We start from the raw sequence: 6843 nt of genomic DNA, 5'->3' as shown, positions 1-6843 counted from the left end.
CCTGGGTGGCCTGCCATCCGTGGCATCCATGCCTGGAGAGAGAAGGTGGCAGGGAGGAGAAGAGAAGTAGACATGGATAAACGTTCACCTTTGCCAGGGATGAAAAGCACACACTAGTTAAAACCATGTATTTGGTGTGTTCGCCCGTTAATAACCAAATGTTGAAGGCCAGGAACGTAGAGCACAGAGAGAACACCTGTCCAGCGTTTGGGGGCACTTGGCTCAATCCCTAGAATTACACAAAGTGTATAAACAATCAAAAGCTGGCCTAAGTGTTGGCAGTTTAGCTGGACTATTCCGTCACCTCCAATTAGTAGCAACATCAAAAAAAAATATATATATATATATATATAAAAAAAAAAAAAAAAGCACCAATGAATGGTTTGAGTTTATTATAATGCTAGCACTGGGGGATCGAGGGAGAAGATTAAAGATTGAGCCGTTACTTCACATGCTTTCCTTGGAAACCCAAAGAAGAAACCATACCACAAACCAGCCTCAACTACAGGCACAGAATTAAGCCCTAGTGTGAAAAGAAAAGATCCAAGGTGAAAGACCCAAATGTATTTGTGTTGTTTGGATGTGAATCTTTTCTAAAACATAATTTCATTGATGGGATTGTTGTTAGTCTAGTAAAGTCCGTAGGTCAGATGCCATAAAAATTTTTCAAGCTGAGTAAATCACAACTAATCAGTATTTCCAAAGGTGAGCGATTATATCAAGATTAGACATGGTTTAAAACAACAAGATGAAACAAACAAACAAAAAAGTAGCATGGCATCTGGGAAAGTGTGGGGCCAGCTCCCACCTTTTCCAGGGTTCCTATGAGGAGGAGAGAGGGATGAGAAATATTAGGTAGAAAGAGAGACCTAGCTGACCAGAAGAAAGACACAGGATTGCTTCAGGAGGGCCTGGATCAAAACCCAATGGTCCCTTCTGCCTCTTCAAAGGACTTTTTTATAACAATGCCAAGGGGCAAGACAAAAGATTTCCTCCCCAGATCAAAGCACACTACACAGCCAAGTGTAGACCCTTCCAAATACCTGGAAACCACACCCACCCGTTGTCAAATTATCCCCTTATGCAGCCCTGCTGGGTAAAGCAAGCTCAGATTCTGGGGCCCTGAGTAAGTTCTCACTAGGAAACCTCTGGGTCTCTACAGGAAAGTAGGTAGACTAACTGCAGATTTTTCACCTTTTCCTCTTCAGATTCAATCCCCTAGTCTCATCCCTAACAGGTCACCTGCTGAGACCGCCCCTCCCTCCCCGCCCCCATCTCCAGTGACTTGCACAGATCTTCCCCTCTACCCTTACTTCCCCTGACTCCACTTTATCCCAGCCCTGACAGTAGCAGGCATTCCCTGGAAACACTCAGGCCAGGGAAGCAAGTAGGCTAACTGCAGATATCATATCTCCCTAGGCCTTCCACAGAAGCAAGTAGGCCAGCAAAGCAGGTAAACAACCTTCAGATCCTCACTCTCCTCCAAATCTAATACCCTTACCTTAGCCCTGTAACAGACTGCTGTGGCCTCGCCTCCCACTCTGCCCCCATCCCTAGGGGACTAAGCCTAACCTGACAGAACACCTTACTTCCCTCCCTCCTTTGAACCTCCCCCACCCCTTAGCCCATCCCCATTACTAAGCGCCAGCTCTCAATATCAAGATACACATTTTACTCAGACCCCCAGTGGCCACACCTGCCAGGATTTCAGAAGCATTCCTTACCAGGCAACATACAGCCACCACACTCTCCTAAGAACAAAAGAGGGCAACAGACCCCCTCCCCCATCCTCATCCCCCTCCCCCTCCCCCATTAACACCTACCGCAGGTGAGAGAGCTGTCCTGACCCTCAGGGCTACATCGAGAGAGAGAGAGAGAGAGAGAGAGAGAGAGAGAGAGAGAGAGAGAGAGAGAGAGAGTGAGTGTTTGCCCTTGCTACCTGTGGCAGTTGAGAGAGCTGGCCCCAGGGTCACAAGAGTGAGAACTAGCCCTTCCGCCCACCAGCTGCAGCACAAAGGAGAATGGGCCCTGCACCCCACCTGAACAACACACTAGAGCTGACCCTGTTGTTGAGCAGGGAATCAGCTCTGAGGGAGTAAGAGCAAGAGAGCTGACCCCCGCAGCCGCACCCCCCTTCCTATATACTCCCCTACATCAATCCCTCGCCGGGGCAAAACCTGATAGCGTGAGTGAGCAGATCTGAGGTTCTGAGGGCAGGAGCACCAGCCCCACTCCTTGCTGCAGACTGCATTGGGTGAGCTAGCTGAGGCAATGCTGGAGAGCTCATCCAGGTAGTGATAATGAGGGAGAGCTGGTGGCAGGCTGACTAACCCAGCTACCACCCAGTCCAGAACCAGGGCTATGAGTTGGTGCACCCCAACATCCACCTCATCTATGAACTGTTGAAACAGGTGAAGGGGATGAACCTACAGATCCAAAACAGCAGGATCTCCATGACACAGGACAACAACAGGATATCCAAGAAGTGTCCCAGTGAGAGCCCATTATTAGTGGTATAGCAGAAGCCAGAGGCCTCCAGATCAATGACTCTGGCAATGAACACTTGCAAGTAAAGATGAATGGACTAAAAGGTAAACGGTGTGACAGGCCACACTACAACTACCACGACAAGATTCTCTCTCTCTCTCTCTCTCTCTCTCTCTCTCTCATCTGTCTTTTGTTTTGGTTTTTCTTTTAAATTTGGTTTTGTTTGGGGGTAGGTTGCAAAGGCAGAAGGTGAATATGAGGCGACGGAGAAAAGTGAGATTAGAATGAATAATGTGGACTCCACAAAAAATCAATTAAAGTTAAAAGAAATGTGTGTGTGGGGGGGGCAACAGGAACCAAGGAACAAAACGCGTACCAACAAAGACAAGCCCAGATATCCTTGTATTGCATCCAAGAAACATAGCTTAACATCAAGGATAAATATCACCTCAGCGTAAAAGGATGGAAAAAGATATTTAAAGCAAATAGATCTAAGAAGTAAGTTGCTGTACCCATTTTCATATCTAACAAAATAGACTCAAAACCAAAACTACTTGGAAGAGATACAGAAGGATACTAATGAAAAAACCCACCAAGGGAAAGTTGCCTTCCTTAACTTCTATGCACCAAATACAAATAAAAGAAATACTGTTAGTTATCTGGCGCTCTCACCCCTGCGAGGAAACGTCCTGAAACATGACAAATACACATAAGAGTTTTTATTAAGATAGGAGAGAAAGAGACAGACGTGAACAGGCCTGTGGGAAACACACGTGGTCAAGAGGAAAGTGAGTTGTTTTGACCCAGAAATGGCTATTTTGAACCAGAAATAACTAGGCGGAAGTGTCTAGGTCCACTGGGCATGCCCAACTGTGGGGGCATGTTGTGAATTCATATCAAATACTACTATAGCTTAAATCACATGTTGCCCCTCAAACAATGATAAAGGAGATGACATCAAAACCCTACTCTTGCCAACAGATGGGCCATCCAGATAAAAACTAAACAGAAAAATGCTGGAGCTAACTGACATAAACCAAATAGACCTAGCAGATATTTATAGAATATTTCACCCAAACACAGAAGAATACTCAACAAATACAAAAAAATTGAAATATCACCCTTCATCTTATCTGAACACCACAGATTAAAGATGAACAACATCAACAGAAACAACAGAAAGCTTACAAACTCATGGAAACTAAAAAAAATCACAAATGAATGAATAATGGGTCAAGACAGAAATTTAAAGTCTTTCTAGAATGAATGAAAAATGAAAACACAACATACCCAAACTTATGAGACACAATGAAGGCTGTTCTGTGAGGCAAAATCATAGCACTAAGTGCCTACATTAATTAATTAATTAATTAATTAATTAATTAATTAAAATTGAGAGATCTCATAGTAGTAACTTAACACTATATCTGAAAGCTCTAGAACAAAAGGAAATCATACCCCAAAAGAGTAGGTGGCAAGAAATAATCAAACTCAGGTTGAAACCAATAAAACAAAAACTATATGTATATATATATATATATACATATATATATATATATATAGAGAGAGAGAGAGAGAGAGAGAGAGAGAGAGAGAGAATCATTTATATATAATGAATATATATTTATATATAAAGAATTAATGAAACAAAGAATTGGTTCTTTGAGAAAAATCAATAAGATTAAAACCCTTAACCAAATAAACTAAAATGCAGAGAGAGATGATCCAAATTTTAAAAATTAGAGATGAAAGGGGGACATAACAACAGACACCAAGGAAATCCAGACACTCATGAGGACATACTTTAAAAACATCTACTTCACCCACATTGGAAAATCTGAAAGAAATGGGTAATTTTTTTTTTTTTTAACATAAACTACCTACCAAAGTTAAATCAAGACCAAACAAGCAATATAAACAGACCTAATAACTACTACTGAAATAGAAGCTTTAGTAGAATATTATTTTAAGGTGTGTTAATTTTGTTAATGTTGCGTTTGTTGAACTCTGTGAAGCTGTGTGACTGTGCCTGTCTAAAACACCTGATGGTCTAATAAAGAACTGAACAGCCAATAGCAAGGCAGGAGAAAGGACAGGCGGGGCTGGCAGGCAGGGAGAATATACAGGAAGAGAAATCTAGGAGGAAGAAAAGGGATAGAGGAGTGAAGGAAGTGGCCAGAGAAGGAGGAGGACTCCAGGGGCCAGCCACCCAGCTATGCAGCAAGCCATGGAGTAAGAGTAAGATTGACAGAAGTACGAGAATGGGAAAAGCCCAGAGACAAAAGATAGATGGGATAACTTAAGTAAAGCTGGCTAGAAACTAAGCCAAGATAAGGCCAGGTGTTCATAATTAAGAATAAACTTCTATGTGTGACATTTGGGAGCCGGGTTGGTGGGTCCACCAAAAGAGCCAGAAACAACCAACAACAAGAAGCAGTCATTAAAAGTCTCCCCCCCCCCCCAAAAAAAAGGTCCAGGACCAAAGAGTTTTAGCTCAGAATTCTATCAGACTTTTAAAGAATAGTTAATGCCAGTATTCCTCAAATTATTCCACAAAGTGGAAACAGTAGGAACTTCGCCCAATTCATTTTATAGGGCCACAGTTACACTGATACTAAAACCACATAAAGACCCAACAAATAATGACAATTACAGATCAAGTTCCCTTATAAACATAGATGCAGAAATTCTCAACAAAATACTTGCAAACTGGGTTTAGAGCACTGGCTGCTCTTCCAGAGGTCCTGATTTCCCGCAACCACATGGTGGTTTACATCCATCTCTAGTGGGATCTGATGCCCTCTTCTGGCATAAAGGTGTACATGCAGATAGTGCACTCATACATAAAATAATTTTTTTAATTAAAAAACTTGCAAACTGATCCAAGAACATATCAAAAAGATCATCCATCATCTTGAGTAAGTAGGTTTCATTCCAGTGATACAGGGATGGTTCAGCATATGTAAATCATTAAATGTGATCCATCATATACGCACTGAAAGACAAAAGCCACATAATCATCTTATAAGATATATAAAAAAAAAAACCTTTGATAAAATCCAACACCCCTTTATGATAAAAATCCTGGAGAGATTAGGGACATACCTAACATAAAAAAGGCAATATACAGCAAGCCTATAGCCAACATCAACTTAAATGGAGAGAAACTCAAACCATTTCCACTAAAATCAGGAACAAGACAAGGCTATCCACTCTCCCCATATCTATTCAATATAGGACTTGAAATCTTAGTTGGTACAATAAGACAACTGAAGGAGATCAAGGGGATACAAATTGAAAAGGAAGAAGCCGAAATATTTTTATTGCAGGTGATATCATTGTATACATAAATGATCCTAAAAACTCCACCATGAAGCTTACACAGCTGATAATACACTTTCAGCAAAGCAGCACATTACCAAACTAATTCACAAAACTGATTAGCTTTTATATACTACTGAGAAATGGACTGAGAAAGTAACCAGGGAGAAAACACTTTTCACAATAGCCTCAAATAATAAAAATATCATAGGGTAATTCTAACCAAGCAAGTGAACGATGGGCATGATGCAAACTTTAAGACACTGAAGACGATAGGAGATGGAAATTTTTTCATGCTCATGGATCAGAAGAACTAATATAACGAAAATGGCCCATCCCACCAAAGCAATCACCAGATTCAATGCATTTTCATCAATATTCCAACAGAATTCTTGAAAGGACGAATTTCAGCTTCATATGGAAAAATAATTAGAAAATGGAAAAGCAAAAAAATCCACGATAGCCAAAACACTCCTGAATGGTAAAAGAACTGCTGAGGTATTACCATCTCCAACCTCAACTGTACTAGAGAGCGATAGTAGCAAACACAGCATGGTATTAGCACAAAAACAGACACATTGATCAACAGAATCGAACTGAAGACCTACACATAAATCCACACCCCTATGGACATCTGACTTTTAATAGAAAAGCCAGAAATACACTGGGAAAGACAGCATCATCAACAAATGATGTTGGTCAAACTGGATGTCTGCATGTAGAAGAATGAAAATATATCCGGGGGCTGGAGAGATGGCTCAGTGGTTAAGAGCACTGGCTGCTCTCCCAGAGGACCTAGGTTCAATTCCCAGCACCCACATGGCAGCTCACAACTGCCTGTAACTCCACTTCCAGAGAATCTGACAGTTTCATACAGACAAAACACCAATGCACATAAAATAAAAATAAATATTTAGAAAAAAGAAAATATATCCATACTTATCAGCCTGCACAAACTCAAGTCCAGAGAGATCAAAGACCTCAACATCAAATCAGGTATACCAAACTTGATAGAAGAGAAGTGTGGGATAGTTT

The sequence above is a fragment of the Onychomys torridus genome, chromosome 13, assembly GCF_903995425.1.
Source record: "Onychomys torridus chromosome 13, mOncTor1.1, whole genome shotgun sequence".
In the NCBI taxonomy this organism is placed as follows: Eukaryota; Metazoa; Chordata; class Mammalia; order Rodentia; family Cricetidae; genus Onychomys; species Onychomys torridus.
Note: the sequence above shows the minus strand (reverse complement) of the source record.